Below are 22885 nucleotides of genomic sequence, written 5' to 3'. Positions count from 1 at the left end.
TGTACCCCCACACATTGACTCGGTACCGGTACCCCCTGTATATGGCCCTGTGTAGCTCAGTTGGTGGAGCATGGCGCTTGCAAGCCAGGGTTGTGGGTTCGATTCCCACGGGGGGCCAGTATGAAAATGTATGCACTCACTAACTGTAAGTCGCTCTGAATAAGAGCATCTGCTAAATGACTAAAATGTATATAGCCTCGTTATTGTTATTTTATTGTGTTACTTTTTATTTAGTAAATATTTTCTTAACTCTATTTCTTGAACTGCATTGTTGGTTAAGGGCTTGTAAGTAAGCATTTCACGGTAAGGTCTACACCTGTTGTATTCGGCGCATGTGACAAATACAATTTGATTTGATTTGAAAAGGGGAAAGTAAATTGTCTAGGTAAGAGCACACAGATCTTAAAAAGGAGAGAATGTGCCAGATCACGTCAAAATAAATCTATATGGAGCGATTCCAACACTGATTAAACAGAATTGTTAAGTTGAGTTTTGAAGTTTTCTCACCAGGGAATATGATTGTAAACATGGAGAAAAATTCCCAGAAGAAAAACTCAGCCCGGGTATACAACAAGCATAACATTTTCAGATGTAGAAATCTAGTGAGAGTCTGGAGAGATGCATTGCCTTGACCGACAAAGTCAACAAAAGTTGAAATGAATAAAGATTTCAGCTCCTCCATCAAAATGGGGGATCTGTGCAGCAGTTGGCAATATACAGCCAAACCCAACCCACTGGGCACACCACGTCATTTCAACGTGGACATTTGGGTAATATTTGGTTGAGACGTTGATCAATGAGATTTCAACTTTTATCCACCCACTCAAAAAGAACAGCCAGAAATTTTTGTTGAATTCCCAATGTGTTATTACTATGCTTTTGACCATCTAAAAGCACAACCAAATTCCAATGGAAAAACAATGTCAGATTTTTGGAATTAATACATCATCTTAATGTGTTTTCACTGTGCTTCATCTAATAGCACAACCAAATGACCTGGATTGCAGTTGAGATTAAATTATTTTAATTGTACATTAAAAGTACATAGTGCCAGTGATCAATGATGTTCAAGATTCTGTGCAGATTATAGAAATTGTTAATATCTCCACAGACCTGCAACCTTTGCATGCTATGTTGAACATCCACGCTTTCTATGATTACATAAGACATTTATAGTTATAGTAGGCTAACCTCAAAATGTGGCCAGGTATGTGTTACTCATTTTAAGGTTGAATAAATACTGTTACATTAGTTTGTAAGATAGCCTTAACTTTAGGCTATTTACTGTATTACAAAAGTAATATTGAATTGTGTTTGGTTGACAATGCAACCAAATATCAACATTTAAAAGAGATGTATCTAATGCTTGGATAGTTTCATTTGAGCCACTGGCTTAATCTTATTCTTTAACTTGTATTTTTGGTTTAGTTGGAGACGTGAATCCAACATATAATTTGTTAACTTTAATAGGCTATTTACTGTAGGCTATTTACTGTATTGCAAATGTCCAAAGTATTTTCCACTATCACGTTCCCCAGCAAGAAAACCAAAAATGTTGCTCAAGCAGAAGGGGAACTAACAAAGAGTCACTGACAACAACCAAAACGAAACAGGTAGGGTTTTAGGAGTGGTTCTAAAAGACACTCATGGGAGGTGTCCAATGAAAGTTGCATAGCAACAACAACTGGGACCGAAAAAACACCCACCATGAGAACCCACAAAATGTCCCACTAAGAGGCAAACAAAAGAAAAACCCACACCAAACTTTAAAGACAGGAAGCAAACCAAAAAGGTGGAGCAAAACGAAATCAGATAAAGGATTGTTTGTCTAGAACTCAAAATAGGGAGAGCCAACTAAAGGTGTTAACCCTCCGCATCTATCAAAACAACTGGAGCACTGGGCCAGCCACTCTTAAATAGCACCTGGGCCAGCATAGGTGAAACACCTTCCCACTAACGAGATGGCAACCTGCACAGGTGTAACACATACTGACTAACGAGGTGACACCAATCGGTGTGCCCTACGTGCTAACGAGCTACACGTTCTAAAGTCCAACCTCAAAACATAAATGGAAAAACCAAAACCTGTAACACCACGTAAATTCCACATCACAATACGTTGACAAATTACGTTGAAACAACATTGATTCAACCAGTTTGTGCCCAGGGGAAAGTATTGCCTATGTATTTACTTTCAGTTCAGACCCTTAAAGGCCCAGTGCAGTCAAAAACATGATTTTCCTGTGTTTTATATATATTTATACACTATGAGGTTGGAATAATCCTGTGTAATTGTGAAAATGATGATAATGCCCTTATAGTGTAAGAGCTGTTTGAAAAGACCCGCCTGAAATTTCAGCCTGTTATGGTGGAATGGAGTTTTAGCCTGTCTGGTGATATCACCAGGCAGTAAATTAGTTAATAGACCAGTAAGAAAGATAGGGCCAGACCTCTCTGCCAATAACAGCTAGTTTTCAGTTTTCCCCTCCCCACTCAGACCACTCCTGGACAGTCCTAACAAAACTATTGCTTGAGAAATGGCTATTTTTGTTTCTTTTTAAAAAATTTAATCAAAAATAATCATAGTAAGGTACTTAATTGTTACCCAGAAATTATTTGATATTGAGATCAAAACGGCTGCATTGGACCTTTAACATTTGAAGATTATGGAATAAACCAATACTATTCTAAATACTAAGGCAAGAGAGAGTAAATAGTAGACTTGAATGAAAGAACAAGTGTTAAAGGAGAGTGTGAGAGTCAGCTAGGTTGGATTTGCGAGTAGCACTGGCCAGACACCATGTATACTGCTGTTCAGCTGCTGCTCTCCTGCTTCACACATACTTCCTTAATGACTAGCCTGCCATTCGCTGAGTAAACACAAACTGCGTTCAGCTCTTACATCTGGAGACCAGTTCAGAGCCCAGCCCCGTTTGTGGTCAGACAAGTGCACTATCTTGGTGGAAAGATATTTATTACATTTATAAAAAGGAGGGGTGGTGCAAGAGGAGGAGCTTTCTCTAGTGGTTGAAACAACAGTACATTAAAGAGGGGAGGAAAGAAATCTGCCTAGTAGAACTCAAGTTGAGTGACTGGTATGCAAACCCCTTTGCCCCATGACTGTGGTCTCTACCGGAGGTCCTTTTGTAAGAACTTGAGAAAGAGCTTGGCAGGGGTGCACACCAGACTCATATCTAATGACCTTCAAAGGCAGAATATCATCCCTCTATAAGGGACATTGCGGAGGATCCTGCTGTCTGTGTGGCTGAACTTTGGAGCATCCTATTCATTAGGGCCTAACGGATACATAAACACAAGCAGAGATAACTGTTTTAGATGAACGATAACACTGGTAAAGAGATGAAGAAACTGACCCAAAATGCATGTCCTCTGTGTTGTGGCCTCCTGCCCCTGGGTGAGATCTGTGCCTCTGGATTCCATGGTCTTTATGTACTCGATATTATCTGTTATTGAAATTAATTTAGCAACTTAAACTAGATGACACAAAGCAAAAGGACACAATATGTTATTTGGAATAGTTTGAAGAAAAAACACCCATTAGAAAGGTTTGGGCAATTACTGACTGGCAAAAAAGAAAGCCTTCTATTTACAATTGAGTAAACAAAGATGTTATCCAAGTGTAAAAAAATGAAACCAGTTAGTGGTACAAAAGTTACATCCGTTTTTCATCAATACAAAAAGGAGGGTTTACATTTTCAAAACAATATGTGCTTAAAAAGGGGAACCTCAGCTCTAATGGATGGTATTAAATGGAGCATGCCACATTATTCAGTCAAAGGGCTTTGTGTTTTAGTTGTAAAATTACACACAGTGGAAAACAATGTTGCATTACATTGTTGAGCAGTTCTATCTTCCATGGTCTAATCTGATCGATGGTTAGCAGCCCCCCAGGCCCTGTTGAGATCTGAGGAGCCACCAGGCTCATACATTTGAAAGACATCTGTTTATAAAAAAAATGCAAATGCAGCCCACCTCAAAGGCTATAAGTTGCAGTCAACACACAATGTGAGCGTGTTGGAGTGTTCCATCGGGGGGCTGAGGCCCCATTATGTTATGTTGGGCCCTTTCCACAGCCCTCCTGCCCACACACAAACACATCAATGTGCACTTCTACAAAGAGATAGCGAGCGAAGGCAGACAGTGGGGCTTTTCTCACACCAAAAAACCTGTTTACCCATTCCACAATGTTATTTACAAGTGTTTTAATGGAGGACAATTACACAAGGTGTGCAGGCGACTGAGATGCTCTGTGTGCCAGATGAGGGCAGCCCTTAGGAGACACATAAAACAACACCAAGTCTCCTCCCCAAGCCCTCCTCTTCCCTCCTCTCCCCTCCCCCCTTGGCACCCTCCCTTGTCCTCCAGTGAGAGGCTCAAAGGAGTGGGAGAGGCCCACAAAGGTTAATGTGCTCACTTTGATCTTCGTCAAGGCACACTGAGTAAGAATTAATTTACATTTCAGATGAAAAGGTTGACAGTATAAAAGGCATCTTGTTTCTAGTATGTGAGAGCAGTGTAATAGACTGGGAATTTGAGAGAGGAAGTTGTGAGGAAACAGAAGGGATAAGCCCCTCTCTTGCCTTTACTGGGAAAGAGATGAAAGGAAAAAAGGATCTCAATATGCACTGTTCTTCTGAAACATGGAGACCAAATCCTGCCCAAACTTTCAAAAGCCTTTCTTTATACATTATTAATTAATGATTACTGTTTCATGGGATGCTTATTGAGATCAAAAAGGTATTTCATCAAACCTTACGATTTTCAGGCCTTTATTCATTTCTCTTAAAAATATAGAAAGAAACCCCCAAAGCACATAAACTGGACATGGAGAAGTATGTGAAAATTCCAGAAGTGCCCTATTGAGTGAAAATTCAGAAGTGCCCTATTGAGTGAGTTGAGTACTTCTGAGAACAATACAACAATATCTCCAATGCTTTACCTGATTGTATGCAAACAGCTGCATTTTACCTCTTCGTTCTGGTTTGCTTGAGATTATGTCGGGCAGTGTGGTCCCTCCAGAATACAGAGAGAAAAAAGCTACTGATCAACCTCAGTGAAACAACATACAGTGGCTTGCGAAAGTATTCACCCCCTTGGCATTTTTCCTATTTTGTTGCCTTACAACCTGGAATTAAAATTGATTTTTTGAGGGGTTTGTATCATTTGATTTACACAACATGCCTACCACTTTGAAGATGCAAAATATTTTTTATTGTGAAACAAACAAGAAATAAGACAAAAAAACTGAAGACTTGAGCGTGCATAACTACTGGGATTTTTGCCCATTCTTCAAGGCAAAACTGCTCCAGTTCCTTCAAGTTGGATGGGTTCCGCTGGTGTACAGCAATATTTAAGTCATACCACAGATTCTCAATTGGATTGAGGTCTGGGCTTTGACTAGGCCATTCCAAGACATTTAAATGTTTCTCCTTAAACCACTCGAGTGTTGCTTTAGCAGTATGCTTAGGGTCATTGCCCTGCTGGAAGGTGAACCTCCGTCCCAGTCTCAAATCTCTGGAAGACTGAAACAGGTTTCCCTCAAGAATTTCCCTGTATTTAGCGCCATCCATCATTCCTTCAATTCTGACCAGTTTTCCAGTCCCTGCCGATGAAAAACATTACATTTTAGTCATTTAGCAGACGCTCTTATCCAGAGCGACTTACAGTTAGTGCATACATTTTTTTCTTCTTCATACCCCCTGTGGGAATCGAACCCACAACCCTGGCGTTGCAAACGCCATGCTCTATCAACTGAGCTACATCCCTGCCGGCCATTCCCTCCCCTACCCTGGACGACGCTGGGCCAATTGCGCGCCGCCCCATGTGTCTCCCGGTCGCAGCCGGCTACGACAGAGCCTGGATTCGAACCAGGATCTCTAGTGGCACAGCTAGCACTGCGATGCAGTGCCTTAGACCACTGCGCCACTCGGAGGATAAACATCCCCACAGCATGATGCTGCCACCACCATGCTTCACTGTGGGAATGGTGTTCTCAGGGTGATGAGAGGTGTTGGGTTTGCGCCAGACATAGCGTTTTCCTTGATGGCCAAAAAGCTCAATTTTAGTCTCATCTGACCAGAGTACCTTCTTCCATATATTTGGGGAGTCTCCCACATGCCTTTTGGCAAACACCAAACGTGTTTGCTTATTTTTTTCTTTAAGCAATGGCCTTTTTCTGGCCACTCTTTCGTAAAGCCCAGCTCTGTGGAGTGTACGGCTTAAAGTGGTCCTATGGACAGATACACCAATCTCCGCTGTGGAGCTTTGCAGCTCCTTCAGGGTTATCTTTGGTCTCTTTGAGTTTTGGTGGGCGGCCCTCTCTTGGCAGGTTTGTTGTGGTGCCATATTCCTTCCATTTTTTAATAATGGATTTAATGGTGCTCTGTGGGATGTTCAAAGTTTCAGATTTTTTTTAAATAACCCAACCCTGATCTGTGCTTCTCCACAACTTTGTCCCTGACCTGTTTGGAGAACTCCTTGGTCTTCATAGTGCCGCTTGCTTGGTGGTGCCCCTTGCTTAGTGGTGTTGCAGACTCTGGGGCCTTTCAGAACAGGTGTATATATACTGAGATCATGTGACACTTAGATTGCACACAGGTGGACTTTATTTAAGTAATTATGTGACTTCTGAAGGTAATTGGATGCATCAGATCTTATTTAGGGGCTTCATAGCAAAGGGGGTGAAAACATATGCATGCACCACTTTCCGTTATTTATTTATTTTGCATTTTTTGAAACAAGTTCTTTTTTTCATTTCACTTCACCAATTTGGACTATTCTGTGTATGTCCATTACATTAAATCTAAATAAAAATCTATTTAAATTACAGGTTGCAATGCAACAAAATAGGAAAAACGCCAAGGGGGATGAATACTTTTGCAAGGCACTGTAGACAGCACATACAACACGAGATCCCACTTCAAAACACACCACAACCAGGTGGCAATGAGCTAAATCCCTTTGAACTTGCAGAGCTCTTATTGTCTATTCCCTGAAGCATTGCTTTTTTGGCCCCTATAGGTCACAATGTGGTTATCAAACTCATCTCTTTTACGAAGGCTAGACCAGATTAGGCCAGGTGGATGTATACCTGACTGGATGATGATGGCAACATGGTTTCTCTTCTCCTTCTGTCGGCGGTGGCGCCTCACCCCCAGCCAGCCCTTGATGTAGGCCTGCATCACCACCACCCATGCTATCACCTCTCTCAGCAGCAGATTCAGCTGCACCACATGGTAGTACTTCAGGAACACCTGACACCCAGTACACCCACGGAGCTTAACATTGAAGCACCTCAACCCATGGACAAAGTTGAGATGCCATCCATAGGTTTGGAAACAAACATTACTATAATGTATCTGGCTAATCATCATCACTTTACCTTGGTCTTCCCTAATACCCAGTTTTCTGTTTTGGAATGTCATTGTATGCTGTAGCGTTAAGATTTCCCTTCACTGGAACTAAGGGGCCTAGCCCGAACCATGAACCGAACCAACAGCCCCAGACCATTATTCCTACTCCACCAAACTTTATAGTTGGCACTATGCATTGGGGCAGGTAGCGTTCTCCTGGCATCCGCCAAACCCAGATTTGTCCGTCACACTGCCAGATGGTGACGTGTGATTCATCACTCCAGAGAATGCATTTCCACTGCTCCAGAGTCCAATGACGGCGAGATTTACACCACTCCAGCTGACGCTTGGCATTGCACATGGTGATTTTAGGCTTGTGTGCGCCTGCTCGGCCATGGAAACCCATTTCATGAAGCTCCAGACGAACAGTTCTTGTGCTGACGTTGCTTCCAGAGGCAGTTTGAACTCGGTAGTGAGTGTTGCAACCGAGGACAGACGATTTTTACGCGCTCTGCGCTTCAGCACTCGGGTGTGTCTGAAAAGCAGAATCCACTAATTTGAAGTATGTCCACATACTTTTGTATATATAGTGTATATCGTAATCATATGTTTGCTGTGAATTGGTGTTTTCAGACATATCAGAGACTTTTCCTTCACACAAGTTTAAAATAAATATATTTAAATCTAAATTAAATCAATTGCCATGCATGGATCTGAGGCATGGGTCCACCCACAGTGCACAAAGAAAATGAGACTCACTGACACATGAGCCGCTAACAGAGGCCTACTGTCTGAGCTCTTTTGAACGGACTATGCTCTCTTATTTCAATCACTACACAGATGATGCCCATCAGGGCCGATCTGTGTTAATCAGCTCCATTTAATGCCTCTACTTCATTGTCTAAGGCCTTGACCGTCCTGCCTGTCACCGTTTGCAAAACACCAGCATAGGACAGAGCTGATATAACTGTTTGTTCAGGGACATCAAGGCTCCCAAACTGCTGGTTCATTCCTTGTGTTCTGGTGTTGGTCAAAGAAACAATCGAGTTGGAAGAAAAACTTATTTGAACACCAACACCCCATTCCACAGCCTTTCATTCTAATTCCTGTTGATACCTGTTATTTCTTTGATGGCAAATACAAAGCACACTCCTTGGCAACATCAGACAAGCCTTTGATATGAGAGCACACATTTAAATCAGTTTTCCACTAAAGGTGCAGTTTAACTATTGAGTCTGTCAGTATTATTTCTGCCTGGCTTGGATGGGATGGGGTGGACACAATCGCAAGGTTGCAGTCCTGACTGAGAACAGAAAGTCAGGGACATGCTAGAATATGGTCTCCTATGCTCCAAATAATATATAGGTCCATTCCATCCAGTAACACAATAGGACAGCAGCTTTTGAACACTGCTAAACGAGAATCTAGCCACCCTTTACCACATGCACACAGGCACATGCACACACACACACACACATTAATTATATTTGAGGGTTAACAGCCCATTGTCAGGTGATGCACTCTCACGTTTAACACCAAACTATGTGAAGGTAGCCTCACCAACACTGTCCTAGAATCGGGACAAGCAGAAGAACGGCATGTGGTCATTCAAGGTTTTCTGCAAGAAATCATGCTAAATTAAACATACAATCTTTTAAAAGCTCCCCTAGAGCAGCGGAACTAACCAGCCGTCTCACTGCTTTTTACACAGGCTACAAGCCCAAGCTAATTACATTTTATATCGTCTTAAAGCTCCCCATTGGAGGTGCCTGGAATATTTTTCAAAGGATAATTGATCACACGTAGGTTTCCTACGTTTTCCCAAGGACCTAGTCTGAGTATGTATTTTATTCTTGACAGGATTCAGGAAGGTTTAAATACCTGCTTTTGGGGTTTTTTATGTGGATAAAAAAAATCTAAGCTTAATATTTTATTAGGCCATTTCAATTGAATACATTCTTATACCTCTCACATTGGCAGACGTTGCCAGACATTTGGAAAACAAATAAAAACCTTATCTAATATCCTGTATCTAATAAAAAAACTCAGTAACCCAATTTCATCATTCATGATAACCACCCAGGGAATAATGGGCCCCTATGTCAGATATGGACTCTGTCCAGGACACTGAGCATAAAAACAAACCCTTCATGAATAGTAAAGAAATCAATTAAAATGTCTATCCTCAGCCTCAGAATTCTACCCTTATTTCCCAGTAACGTGAAGTGAACCCACCCAGTTAAGAGAGTTGTACAGTCGGCTGTAGTCTTATGCTATCACTAATGACTGCCAATTAGTGAGCCTCTTGCTCTGCTCAAGTTTTGACTCCTTTCCAATTAAGGAAGCCGTGTTTTGTGTGATGTAGCACACACAGTGCACTTGTTCTGCTCTAACTCTGGGGTTGTGTCAGCACTCAGCAGAGTGCACAGTTAGCGCCCGGCGCCCAGTACAGTGCGGTTGTTACGTGTTAACAAACTCTTGAAACAGGATGCGGTGGGAGTAGCCCTGCTGGTGGATGTACACTGTCTCCAAGATCCCAATGTAGCGCAGCTGCACCCTCTCCTTACAGAAACGCAGAGCCTGTCTGTCATCGTTGGGCTTTATGCAGCGCACAAAGTGGGGCTGACCCACCACCACCTTAGACAGCAGATGCATCAGCGAGTACTGCCAACGCAGTGAGGAGACAAAGCAAGGCGACGGGGGCGGAGCAAACAAGAAAACAGGGATTATTATTTGCATTATGCATTATTTCCTACTGTCATTGTGGAATTCACAGATATCGTGCTGATGCTGTTTTTTCATTGTGTCAGCAAAACAATCTTCTTATTCACTGGTGGATATAAATCAACCCAGAAATTAAAACCCTTTTCTATTTCTGTACTGCATTAGAGGTAAATGAAAAACATTGCTGAAATGGAATGGTTGGGTATAGTGATGATGATGGTGAGGGAGATGCATACCCGGAGGTAGGAGGCCACTGTCTGTCTCCTCATGTTGGTGGTTTCCTCAGGGTGCCGCATCATCTCCATGGTGTCCACCTAAACACAAGCTGTCACATTAATTCCTTCCTCACAATGGGATGGACAAGAATACAGTACATTGTTGCTTGTTCGGTGTTGTCTGTTTAGGGCAGCAGCACCATAAACACTTAAAGTCAACAGTGTAGAGAATGGATGTGTACAGCTGAGGGGCATAGGAGAATTGCAGCTAGCGCTGCTCTGTATAATGAGGCTTGCCATCCCAAACCAGATAGTCCTTCTAATAACGGCTTAACGAGGGCACAATATACGAATTTTAATGGTCCTCGCACATCATGGCTTCATCAAAATGTATGACGCAATCAATATTTTATAGTAAGTCTACACAGCAAGGTGCATATCTTCTTACTTTATTTCATCTTAGCAGAGGGGGAAAGGTATGTCAAACATTTTCTGAATAACATGGAGTAATTGGATGTCCTGACAGTTTACTATGTTGAATGCTGTTCAGATAGAAGTACCAGCAATCGTCCAATTTCTGTTCAACTACTTCTGTTCAAGTATTTTAACAAGGTCTGTCCATTCGTCTGCACTAGTTCAATTTGTTTGCAATGATAACTTTTATGAGCTTCTCATCGGTAAACTGTTTCGAACTTTCCACCGACTTTGATTGAGCTAAAGCGAACATGCATTTTACATCAATCATATTTCAGAGTTTGACTAATCGTTACCATGTACTTTCTTCTCGCAGAGCAGGTACAGTAGTGTAGCTCAGTGGTTCCTTTTTCGGTGACTGTACCACCAACTAAATTCTGCTTTGCCCGGAGTACCCCTGAAGTACCCCCTCATGTGCATTTTACCAGTAGACCTATGGTCTCATGAGTCTTCCCAAGTACCCCCTGTGGATAGGCCAAGTACCTACAGGGGTCCTAGTACCCCTGGTTGGGAACCACTGGTGTAGCTCATAAGGTGGTTTGATGCTTTCCAAAGACAGCATGAAAATGTCACAATGTCAAACCACAGCATAAGTGAACCCTCCACATGTTACCTTTAGTCTACCATTAGAAACAGTAAAAATTGGGTTAAAAATGTAAATTGAGACAAATTCAACACTCATGCAAGATGAGGTAGAAGATAAATAAACAACCATAGGCTGTTCTTACCTTCAATCAGTATTTGGGAGACTGAATACAGGAAGTTGTTGTTGAGAAACATGGAAAGAAAGGAAAAGACAAGAAGTAAAGAATCTGAAATCACCTTTTAAGAGATATAACACCAAAAATCATAATGTGAGAAGTATTTTCTTAATATACAATATTTGACAATTGACAAAATCTTAACTGGACATTCTGATTTACTGAATGCTTCCCCTTAAACAAGGTTAGTTCAGACAGTGAGAGTATTATTTGTATAAATCGCTGACAATTACTTTTATGGTACACTAAGAGCAACAGTGAGGGGGAACGTGCAAAAGTCAGGTTTATTACACTAGTTTATAGGTGAGGTATAACACCAGATAGCCCTTTCAGAGGGCTGTAGCAGGATGTAATTGTTCATGGCCTAACTGTGGCCTCACACTGACTAGCGGCCTTTAACATCCATCAAACTTCTACAATTCAACATGTTGTTCTTTACAACAGGAATTGTTAGAGCAAGCTGTATCAACAGTCAGCATTTAAAGCCTCCTTCCTCACCAGCTGTTGATAGAGGGGACCACTGAGATATGCCTCCTTTTACGATGCATCCTTATAGTGCCAGGGGGATCCCAGTTAAAGGTAGAGCATGGTGCATATGGACTCAAATGGTTCTCAATGTTTAAATGATTCAAATCGATCTGCTACAGTGGACTAACAACTCAAGTAAATACGATGTCAGTCATAACTGGCTGAATCTGAACAATACCACTAGACTAGATAGTGTGGAAATAGACAGCAGATGGTGAGATGAATAGCACCACAAGCAAGAAAGTGAGCACAGCCAGTCACAAGCGAATGCTATGTTGTGTTTGATTTCTACTGTTTGTTTTTGATGCAATGCCTGTGAACTCCTATATAGAGTGATATGGTCTCAACTTGGATGAAATAATAGCCACCACCATTATGTTTTTGAGTTGTATAACGGGTTAAGGGAGAGAGAGCTCACCTTGTGGTGTCCTGAGCTGAGCTGGGGTGGCAGTGACCTTGAGGCAGCAGTGACTCTCGCCCTGGAAGTGGCCAGATTTCCTGTTCAAACCAACACAGCAAAGCAACACGTCAATACAATACCACATACAGGTAACTGCCAAAATAATGGAAACTTGAGTAAATGAGGGACATAAAGTATATTGAAAGCAGGTGCTTCCACATAGGTGTGGTTCCTGAGTTAATTAAGCAAATAACATCCCATCATGCTTAGGGTCATGTATAAAAATGCTAGGCAGGCCATTATTTTGGCCATTATATTGGCTACCATGGCTATGCCCCCATAGGATGACAATGTCCCCGTCCACAGGTCAGAAGTGGTCACTGAATGGTTTGATGAGCATGAAAATGATGTAAACCATATGCCATGGCAGTCTCAGTCACCAGATTTCAACCCAATTGAACACTTATGGGAGATTCTAGAGTGGCGCCTGAGCAGGGACGGCCTGTTCAATAGGGCGATATGGGCGACGCACTGCCAAACGGGAAAAGGAAGGGATTTTTTTTCTAATCAATTATATCACGGCAACAGTAGTTATCAGTGTTGTAATCTATACGTCTGATCTGCCACAGTGCCACACTGCCACTAAATGTCGAATCAGGCTAAAGTCGTGCTTCAAATGGCTCCACCCCCTTTTGGGGCGATTTCAGTCAGATTGAAAATCGCCCAGAACTTCTGTCATAGACTCCCATGTAAAATCTATTTTTTTCAAATTTCAGAGCCTTCAATACAATCTCAATGGGTGTCTGTGGGCTTGCACTTACGCGCTTTCGTCATACGTTACGTAACCATGAACGTAACTGAGAAAAGAGTGGATTGTTTGAAAGAAATTCCTTTTTGTCGGCGAACAAATGAAGATAAATTGGCAACGAAACAATTAGGACCTCCCAGACCAAATTTAATAATTCAACAGGTTTCTACTAAAGGCGGAAAGTCCTACACCCGAGGATTTTCCAAAAATTGGTACGAACGAAAAAAGACATTGCCACTCACTCAACTGGATGACGAGGGATACAGGCTAGCTGTCCGCCGCCACAACGATGAGGTTAGTGTTGATAATCACAAGTTTACTGGATGTGGATATGGTGTAATAAAGGCAGTTTATTCAGAGGTAAATATATCTGGAATCGCGTTCACGGACCCGTTCGTCAAACTCTTAGGGAGCTATAAATTAAGCCCCATTACTTACCATATCAGATAAGAGAAATTGCTGCAGCTACATATATTTTACATCCTGGCCCTACATAGTTCACTATTTGCATCACTTACCAAAATATTACATGTGGTCATATATGCTTGGAAAGTGGAGATGCCATAGAACGTCAAAAAAGTAAACATTGCTGGAGACACATTGCCGTTTTGGAGAAGACATCGCGTTTGCTAGCGAAGAGATTTGTTGTGGCAAATGAACTTGGGCTGGGAATTGCCAGGAACCTCACGATAAGATATATGCATCAGCATTGCGAGTCTCATGATTCTATACGTATTGCGATTCGATACTGTGATTTTATTGCGCACCATATGTCTGTTGCAGAGGGATCAGAAAGCCATGAGAACGAGTTTTGATCAGTCATGGAAATAAAAGTGCTGAAAACAAATTGGCTCCCAATGTGAAAAGATTGAGAACAAGCTATGAAGGAACAATAATGGTGTTTTGGTGCAGGTACAGCCAACTAGCGCTAAAATATTGCGATATTGTCAATACAGTATATCGTAAAGTATCACTATGTAACTCGATTTCTTTCACCCCAATCCCTCAAATTAACGGTAAATAACTGAATTGTTTGCCCCACATTTAGCTAAGATGATTAGCTAGCCAGCTAAAATGTTTTAGTTAGTTAGCAGTCGCATCTACAATAGTTTACTGTCAATAACAGTTTACTGTCTCCAAAAATGACGTGGTGTCTCCAATTGTGTTGACATTTTACAATTGCAATGCGCATCCATGAGTATCCACTTTCTGTAGCTCAGCTGGTAGAGCATGGTGCTTGTAACGCCAAGGTAGTGGGTTCGATCCCCGGGACCACCCATACACAAAAATGTATGCACGCATGACTGTAAGTCGCTTTGGATAAAAGCGTCTGCTAAATGGCATATTATTATTATTATTATTATTATCTGAAGAGAGCCCCGAAACATTGTGTGCAGACATTTTATGCAATAAATGAAGTAGGTTCAATCTAGTAGTTCTGATCTTCTGATTGGTCCTGATGAGTTGGGCGAGGTCCCCTGCAGGCTACTGTCACTGTTGCATTGGCTCTGAGTCGGGTTCTCTGTCTTCAAATGTTCAGCCTAAGAGAGGGGATTTTTGTGTGTGTGTGTGTGTGTGTGTGTTTAACAGTGATGATGTGTGTGTGTGTGTGTGTGTTTAACAGTGATGATGTGTGTGTGTGTGTGTTTGTGTGTGTGTGTGTCCTCAGAGCAAGAACTCGTGAGTTGGAAGAACTGAGAGGCCTATGGCGTGGGTGTTGTCCTTGGCCACCTGCTGACAAGGCTGACAAGATAGGACCCTTTTGTCCATTGTTCTTGGATAGGAACAGAACTTATAACCAGCTCCTGACCTAAATAGATCTTAGCACAACATTTTACTCAACATATCATATTCCATATTCACTATAACAAATATATTTACTACGACATTAGCAAGAACCGCCACATCCTCAGCCGGCTAATCCAGTGTGTGAAGTTTTGCGGAGTGTTTGAGTTAGCTTTGCGAGGCAAAGATGAAACTGAGGGCTCCACCAACCCTGGTAAGCCAACACTTTTGAGATCAGTCAATAAATGCTTCTGGTATTGACTTATATGCTGCCCCTGTCTTCATGTTGTTGCTGGACATATCTTTTTTTAAATGTGTGTAGGTCACCTAAATCATCAGAAAAATTGCCCCTCCTGAGAATTTTTTCAGGAGCCGCCACTGCGCCTGAGACAGCGTTTTCCACCACCATCAACAAAACACCAAATGATGGAATTTCTCGTGGAAGAATGGTGTTGCATCCCTGCAATAGAGTTCAAGACACTTGTATAATCACTGCATTGAAGCTGTTCTGGCTCGTGGTGGCCCAACGCCCTATTAAGACACTTTATGTTGGTGTTTCCTTTATTTTGGCAGTTACCTGTATATATACTGTATATTATACAGGGCAATCCTTTCAATAGAAAAAGTCAACCACTGTAACCAGAGTATTACAGCTGCCATAGAGAGGAAAATCAAGTTAACTCCTGCTTTCAACAAGCATGTCTCTGAGAGCAGGCCAGTTCCATTGTGGACCAGTGTGTTGGGTAATCCTTCAGGTAGACAGAAAGGGCAGTTTAGGACCAGTCTGAGCTGGATTTGATGGAATCAGCAGTACAGCTGTCTGCACAGCGGTGCTACAGTCCCTCCAGCACACAGACGAGAGGATATGAACCAAGCATATGCAAGACAGTCTGAAACATTTCAAAGTTTCTGCACAAGATGTCCAAATGTTTTCTCTGGATATATCTTCAGAGGCTAAACTGTGATTAATAGCAGTGAAAGAAGCCTTTGAAGCAGGATTGGTGACATCAAAGTCCTAATCCATGGGTGGCAGGATTTTTATAATGAGTGGGAAGTATCTTAACACATTTCAAAGGGTTTACTCCATGAATAAACAATAGCTGCACAGATGTGACACACACCTTAGAAAAATACGGCTCCAGAAACAGGAAGCAGCATTAACCAGGCTACAGTGTACACTCCGAGGAAAACCTTTGTTTTTCTAGAAGCAAAAGCTGAATTGACAGAGAAAAAATCATCCTGGATTTCATAGACCCGTACTTCAATAGACCAAGATGAAGTCATTCCTTTCACGATAATTACAACACTTTAGGTCAACTCTCAAGGGCTAATAGCTGAGAATGATTAACCTAAAACAGCTATGGCCTTAAATCATACTTTTCTTGTTCCAACGGACAAACAATCAATTTATATTCTACAGTATGACTCATACAGTTTTGCATCTCTGGAGAGATAGAAATCAATTTGCCATGGATTAATTAAAAGTCAGATCACATCTAACTTTAGAACAGGAACGTCCTGCTCTCGCCAAATGCTTCGCTTCAGGCCAAAGGAATGTGTTGTCACATCACACTCACACACACAGCTGTAGTCAAGACAGCCCACAACATATGATTTGAAACAGCATATAGTAATTTCTTCAACGGTAATAACAATGACATTGTGTTTAGGGTCTGACAGTCACACATTTTGCTCTTCATTTTCTGTAATTTTCTGCAACATACACCATATGATATTTTTTTTACTTTCCCTCGTCTAATTCTTAGTGATGCAGTTATGATGGAAATTTCCAAAACTCTTTGTTTGATCAAACAGTGGCGTGTAACCATGGATGCCAAGGGAAGCCAGACTCCCCCCCAAAGAATGTACCACTTATGTGTTTCATAAATGTCCTTCAATTCGCAAGAGGCTAAATGTATCTCACCGGAGAAAGCATCCGAGCAAACGAAACAGTGCCCCTCTGTCTCAGTATGTGTAGCCCAACTACATAACATTTAACATTTTAACATTTAATATGATGCTGTCTGGTCAGAAAGAGTATGACAGTGTTGCCACACGTAGCTAGCATTGAATGCAAGGGAAGCTAGCAAGCATTTGGCCTCCCTTGAAATAAATAAATAATAATAATAATACCCAATCAGCGTTGAGCTAAACATAGTGAGCTCAGCTGTGAATGGTCCTGGCACACCCAAAAAAAGTGTCAAGGGAAGCCAGGTTGGATTTGGCTTCACACCAATCACATCATCAGAATCCAAATGTCATTGACAGAAAAAAATGGAATTGTTGCATCTCGTTGTGTTGTTGTCCTCCGGTGGCTAGCTAGATAGCTAAAATCGTCCCGTTCCTAAATTAGTCATGGATGGAGATAGGGATTTGGATTTGTGGTTTTATTTAATTCTCCATACTGGCCAATGATTATAACAACGATTCTGATCCAATCATAAATGCATACATTGTGCCCTGGCCTGAGAGGATGGAAGTTCAACATGTAACTAGCTGTAGTAGGCTGGTGCATCGTTGCCCATGAAAGGAAGTTAGGCTAGCAAGCAAGTATTTTAGCCAGGTAGCCTAGGACAACAAAAACTAAAAGTGTGTACTGTATGACAGAGTCATAGACATCTTCGTCAACATGAAAAAGAAGAGGATGGCATTGCTGCCGTTTCTCTACAAGTAGGGTGAGTCAACATGTTTTATTTTACTTGCAAGCAAGCACGCACACAAACACACACACACATGCACACGCACACAAACACACACACACACACACACACAGAAATCAGTACCATGGACAGCCACATCATATTTACAGTGGGGGGAAAAAGTATTTAGTCAGCCACCAATTGTGCAAGTTCTCCCACTTAAAAAGATGAGAGAGGCCTGTAAAAGAAAATCCAGAATATCACATTGTAGGATTTTTAATGAATTTATTTTCAAATTATGGTGGAAAATAAGTATTTGGTCACCTACAAACAAGCAAGATTTCTGGCTCTCACAGACCTGTAACTTCTTCTTTAAGAGGCTCCTCTGTCCTCCACTCGTTACCTGTATTAATGGCACCTGTTTGAACTTGTTATCAGTATAAAAGACACCTGTCCACAACCTCAAACAGTCACACTCCAAACTCCACTATGGCCAAGATCAAAGAGCTGTCAAAGGACACCAGAAACAAAATTGTAGACCTGCACCAGGCTGGGAAGACTGAATCTGCAATAGGTAAGCAGCTTGGTTTGAAGAAATCAACTGTGGGAGCAATTATTAGGAAATGGAAGACATACAAGACCACTGATAATCTCCCTCGATCTGGGGCTCCACGCAAGATCTCACCCCGTGGGGACAAAATGATCACAAGAACGGTGAGCAAAAATGAGAACGGTGACCTAGTGAATGACCTGCAGAGAGCTGGGACCAAAGTAACAAAGCCTACCATCAGTAACACACTACGCCGCCAGGGACTCAAATCCTGCAGTGCCAGATGTGTCCCCCTGCTTAAGCCAGTACATGTCCAGGCCCGTCTGAAGTTTGCTAGAGTGCATTTGGATGATCCAGAAGAGGATTGGGAGAATGTCATATGGTCAGATGAAACCAAAATATAATTTTTTGGTAAAAACTCAACTCGTCGTGTTTGGAGGACAAAGAATGCTGAGTTGCATCCAAAGAACACCATACCTACTGTGAAGCATGGGGGTGGAAACATCATGCTTTGGGGCTGTTTTTCTGCAAAGGGACCAGGACGACTGATCCGTGTAAAGGAAAGAATGAATGGGGCCATGTATCGTGACATTTTGAGTGAAAACCTCCTTCCATCAGCAAGGGCATTGAAGATGAAACGTGGCTGGGTCTTTCAGCATGACAATGATCCCAAACACACTGCCCGGGCAACGAAGGAGGGGCTTCGTAAGAAGCATTTCAAGGTCCTGGAGTGGCCTAGCCAGTCTCCAGATCTCAACCCCATAGAAAATCTTTGGAGGGAGTTGAAAGTCCGTGTTGCCCAGCGACAGCCCCAAAACATCACTGCTCTAGAGGAGATCTGCATGGAGGAATGGGCCAAAATACCAGCAACAGTGTGTGAAAACCTTGTGAAGACTTACAGAAAACGTTTGACCTGTGTCATTGCCAACAAAGGGTATATAACAAAGTATTGAGAAACTTTTGTTATTGACCAAATACTTATTTTCCACCATAATTTGCAAATAAATTCATTAAAAATCCTACAATGTGATTTTCTGGAGGAAAAAAAATCTCATTTTGTCTGTCATAGTTGACGTGTACCTATGATGAAAATTACAGGCATCTCTCATCTTTTTAAGTGGGAGAACTTGCACAATTGGTGGCTGACTAAATACTTTTTCCCCCACTGTATATACAGTGGGGAGAACAAGTATTTGATACACTGCCGATTCTGCAGGTTTTCCTACTTACAAAGCATGTAGAGATCTGTACTTTTTATCATAGGTACACTTCAACTGTGAGAGGCGGAATCTAAAACAAAAATCCAGAAAATCACATTGTATGATTTTTAAGTAATAATTTGCATTTTATTGCATGACATAAGTATTTGATCACCTACCAACCAGTAAGAATTCCGGCTCTCACAGACCTGTTAGTTTTTCTTTAAGAAGCCCTCCTGTTCTCCACTCATTACCTGTATTAACTGCACCTGTTTGAACACATTACCTGTTTAAAAGACACCTGTCCACACACTCAATCAAACAGACTCCAACCTCTCCACAATGGCCAAGACCAGAGAGCTGTGTAAGGACATCAGGGATACAATTGTAGACCTGCACAAGGCTGGGATGGGCTACAGGACAATAGGCAAGCAGCTTGGTGAGAAGGCAACAACTGTTGGCGCAATTATTAGAAAATGGAAGAAGTTCAAGATGACGGTCAATCACCCTCGGTCTGGGGCTCCATGCAAGATCTCACCTTGTGGGGCATCAATGATCATGAGGAAGGTGAGGGATCAGCCCAGAACTACACGGCAGGACCTGGTCAATGACCTGAAGAGAGCTGGGACCACAGTCTCAAAGAAAACCATTAGTAACACACTACGCCGTCATGGATTAAAATCCTGCAGCGCACGCAAGGTCCCCCTGCTCAAGCCAGCGCATGTCCAGGCCCGTCTGAAGTTAGCCAATGACCATCTGGATGATCCAGAGGAGGAATGGGAGAAGGTCATGTGGTCTGATGAGACAAAAATAGAGCTTTTTGGTCTAAACTCCACTCGCCGTGTTTGGAGGAAGAAGAAGGATGAGTACAACCCCAAGAACACCATCCCAACCGTGAAGCATGGAGGTGGAAACATCATTCTTTGGGGATGCTTTTCTGCAAAGGGGACAGGACGACTGCACCGTATTGAGGGGAGGATGGATGGGGCCATGTATCGCGAGATCTTGGCCAACAACCTCATTCCCTCAGTAAGAGCATTGAAGATGGGTCGTGGCTGGGTCTTCCAGCATGACAACGACCCAAAACACACAGCCAGGGTAACTAAGGAGTGGCTCCGTAAGAAGCATCTCAAGGTCCTGGAGTGGCCTAGCCAGTCTCCTGACCCGAACCCAATAGAAAATCTTTGGAGGGAGCTGAAAGTCCGTATTGCCCAGCGACAGCCCCAAAACCTGAAGGATCTGGAGAAGATCTGTATGGAGGAGTGGGACAAAATCCCTGCTGCAGTGTGTGCAAACCTGGTCAAGACCTACAGGAAACGTATGATCTCTGTAATTGCAAACAAAGGTTTCTGTACCAAATATTAAGTTCTGCTTTTCTGATGTATCAAATACTTATGTCATGCAATAGAATGCAAATGAATTACTTAAAAATCATACAATGTGATTTTCTGGATTTTTCTCACAGTTGAAGTGTACCTATGATAAAAATTACAGACCTCTACATGCTTTGTAAGTAGGAAAACCTGCAAAATCGGCAGTGTATCACATACTTGTTCTCCCCACTGTAGCTTACATTGATTGCAGTGGAGGCTGCTGAGGGGAGAACGGCTCATAATAATGTCCGGAACGGAGCAAATGGAATGGCATCAAGCAATGTGTTTGATGTATTTGATACCATTCCACTGATTCCGCCCTAGTTGTTACCATGAGCCCATTCTCCCCAATTAAGGTGCCACCAACCTCCTGTGGTTGATTGGACTAAATCGTTTTTGGTATCTTTTAGTTGTCACTGTATTAGACCAAGCATAGGTGATTAGATGATGTTGAAGTTGAAATTGTGCTGGATTAGTGGAGGCATATGAACTAACAGGTTTTAGAGCAAACAACACAATTATCACAACACATAGGTTGTAATATGGCTTTTTTTCCCTGGCTTGGATTCCCCAGTGATTTTACCCATGCACCGCTACTGCAAACAAATAGAAAATGCACAGAAGCATAGTATTGCATAAATTATGAAATCATGCAGCAGCATACCGCCCTGCATCCCACTGCAGGCTTGCCTCTGAAGCTAAGCAGGGTTGGTCCTGGTCGGTCCCTGGTTGGGAGACCAGATGCTGCTGGAAGTGGGGTTTTAGGGCCAGTAGGACGCACTGTTTCCTCTGGTCAATATATATCCCAATGCCCCAGGGCAGTGATTGGGGACATTGCCCTGTGTAAGGTGTCGTCTTTCGGATGGGACGTTAAACAGGTGTCCTGACTCTCTGATGTCACTAAAGATCCCATGGCACTTATTGTAAGAGTAGGGGTGTTAACCCTGGTGTCCTGGCTAAATTCCAAATTTGTCCCTTATACCATCATGGCCACCTAATCATCCCCAGCTTCCAATTGGTTCATTCCTCTCCCCTGTAACTATTCCCTGTAAATGAGACTGTGTTCTCAGTCAACTTACCTGGTAAAATGTAATTTTCATTGTAAACAACCTAAAACAGGGCTAAGAAATGGAATGACAGAAATTACAATTTTATGTCTGACGAAACACATAAGGGACAGTTCGAAATATACTGGGGGGGGGGGCTGGTCCAACTCAAGGTGTCATAAAAAAAATGCACACCATACCCAACGTAAAAAATATCTTCACATGACCCTCCCCTTGTACAGTAAAAAAAAATGCACACCCTCCCCCCTCACATGAACTCAAAATAATGTTTACGACCACAAATAACAATAACTGTAGCAACCATGTGTTTATAAACGTGGATATCAACTTTGTCACTTCAGCATGTTTTTGTGGCACAGTTGATCCCACGCAGGGCTACGGGCCAGAGGGTTGACGGTTCACGACCACCAGGGACGAGCACACTCTCCCTGCCTGTTTCATTTACACTACAATCAGAGCCAGCTGCAGACAATGATCAGCTAGGGGGAAATCTGATTTTCTACATTTTGATGCCATATCAATAATTATATAAAATATATGTAACACAACCAAGAAACAAAGCATACCGACATCGGGCGCTTCAATATCATGGTTTGCGTTTTCAACACCACAATAAATAGACTATGTCAATCTCGACAAACAGAAAATACAAGGCTTGACTTGACAATCTCCAAATGTCATTAAACTTTTTGGTGTTTTGTAACAGATGTATCTTTCCATTCATCAAATGGCCGCTGCACAGTTTGGATTGATCGATTTTATTTATCAGCAAAAAAATATACATACATACACACAGTACAAAGATCTTTAAAAGTGACCAGGATCACACAATAAAGTCAGGGACTTATTTCCATTGTGGTCCCTATTTTTTAAAGACACAATTACATAGATACAGACACAATTACATAGATACTGACACATTACATAGATACAGACACAATTACATAGATACAGACACAATTACATAGATACAGACACAATTACATAGA

The 22885-nt window shown here is 42.0% G+C and overlaps 1 pseudogene across 1 annotated transcript in view; it reads right to left on the bottom strand.

The window, feature by feature from the left end:
- The window catches only part of LOC311129327 (myosin-IIIb-like), a 107374-nt pseudogene that overhangs the window by 21542 nt on the left and 62947 nt on the right, over nucleotides 1-22885 (bottom strand). The window contains exons 14-20 of the transcript in view: nucleotides 12494-12573; nucleotides 10334-10411; nucleotides 9838-10037; nucleotides 8934-8943; nucleotides 7112-7274; nucleotides 4961-5041; nucleotides 3375-3464 (exon numbers count right to left, since the gene is read on the bottom strand). The product of the transcript in view is annotated as a myosin-IIIb-like (transcript). The remainder of the gene's footprint in view (nucleotides 1-3374; nucleotides 3465-4960; nucleotides 5042-7111; nucleotides 7275-8933; nucleotides 8944-9837; nucleotides 10038-10333; nucleotides 10412-12493; nucleotides 12574-22885) is intronic.

Source organism: Coregonus lavaretus, assembly GCF_964263955.1.
Source record: "Coregonus lavaretus genome assembly, chromosome: 5".
In the NCBI taxonomy this organism is placed as follows: Eukaryota; Metazoa; Chordata; class Actinopteri; order Salmoniformes; family Salmonidae; genus Coregonus; species Coregonus lavaretus.
This window is presented reverse-complemented; position numbering and strand designations above follow the sequence as displayed.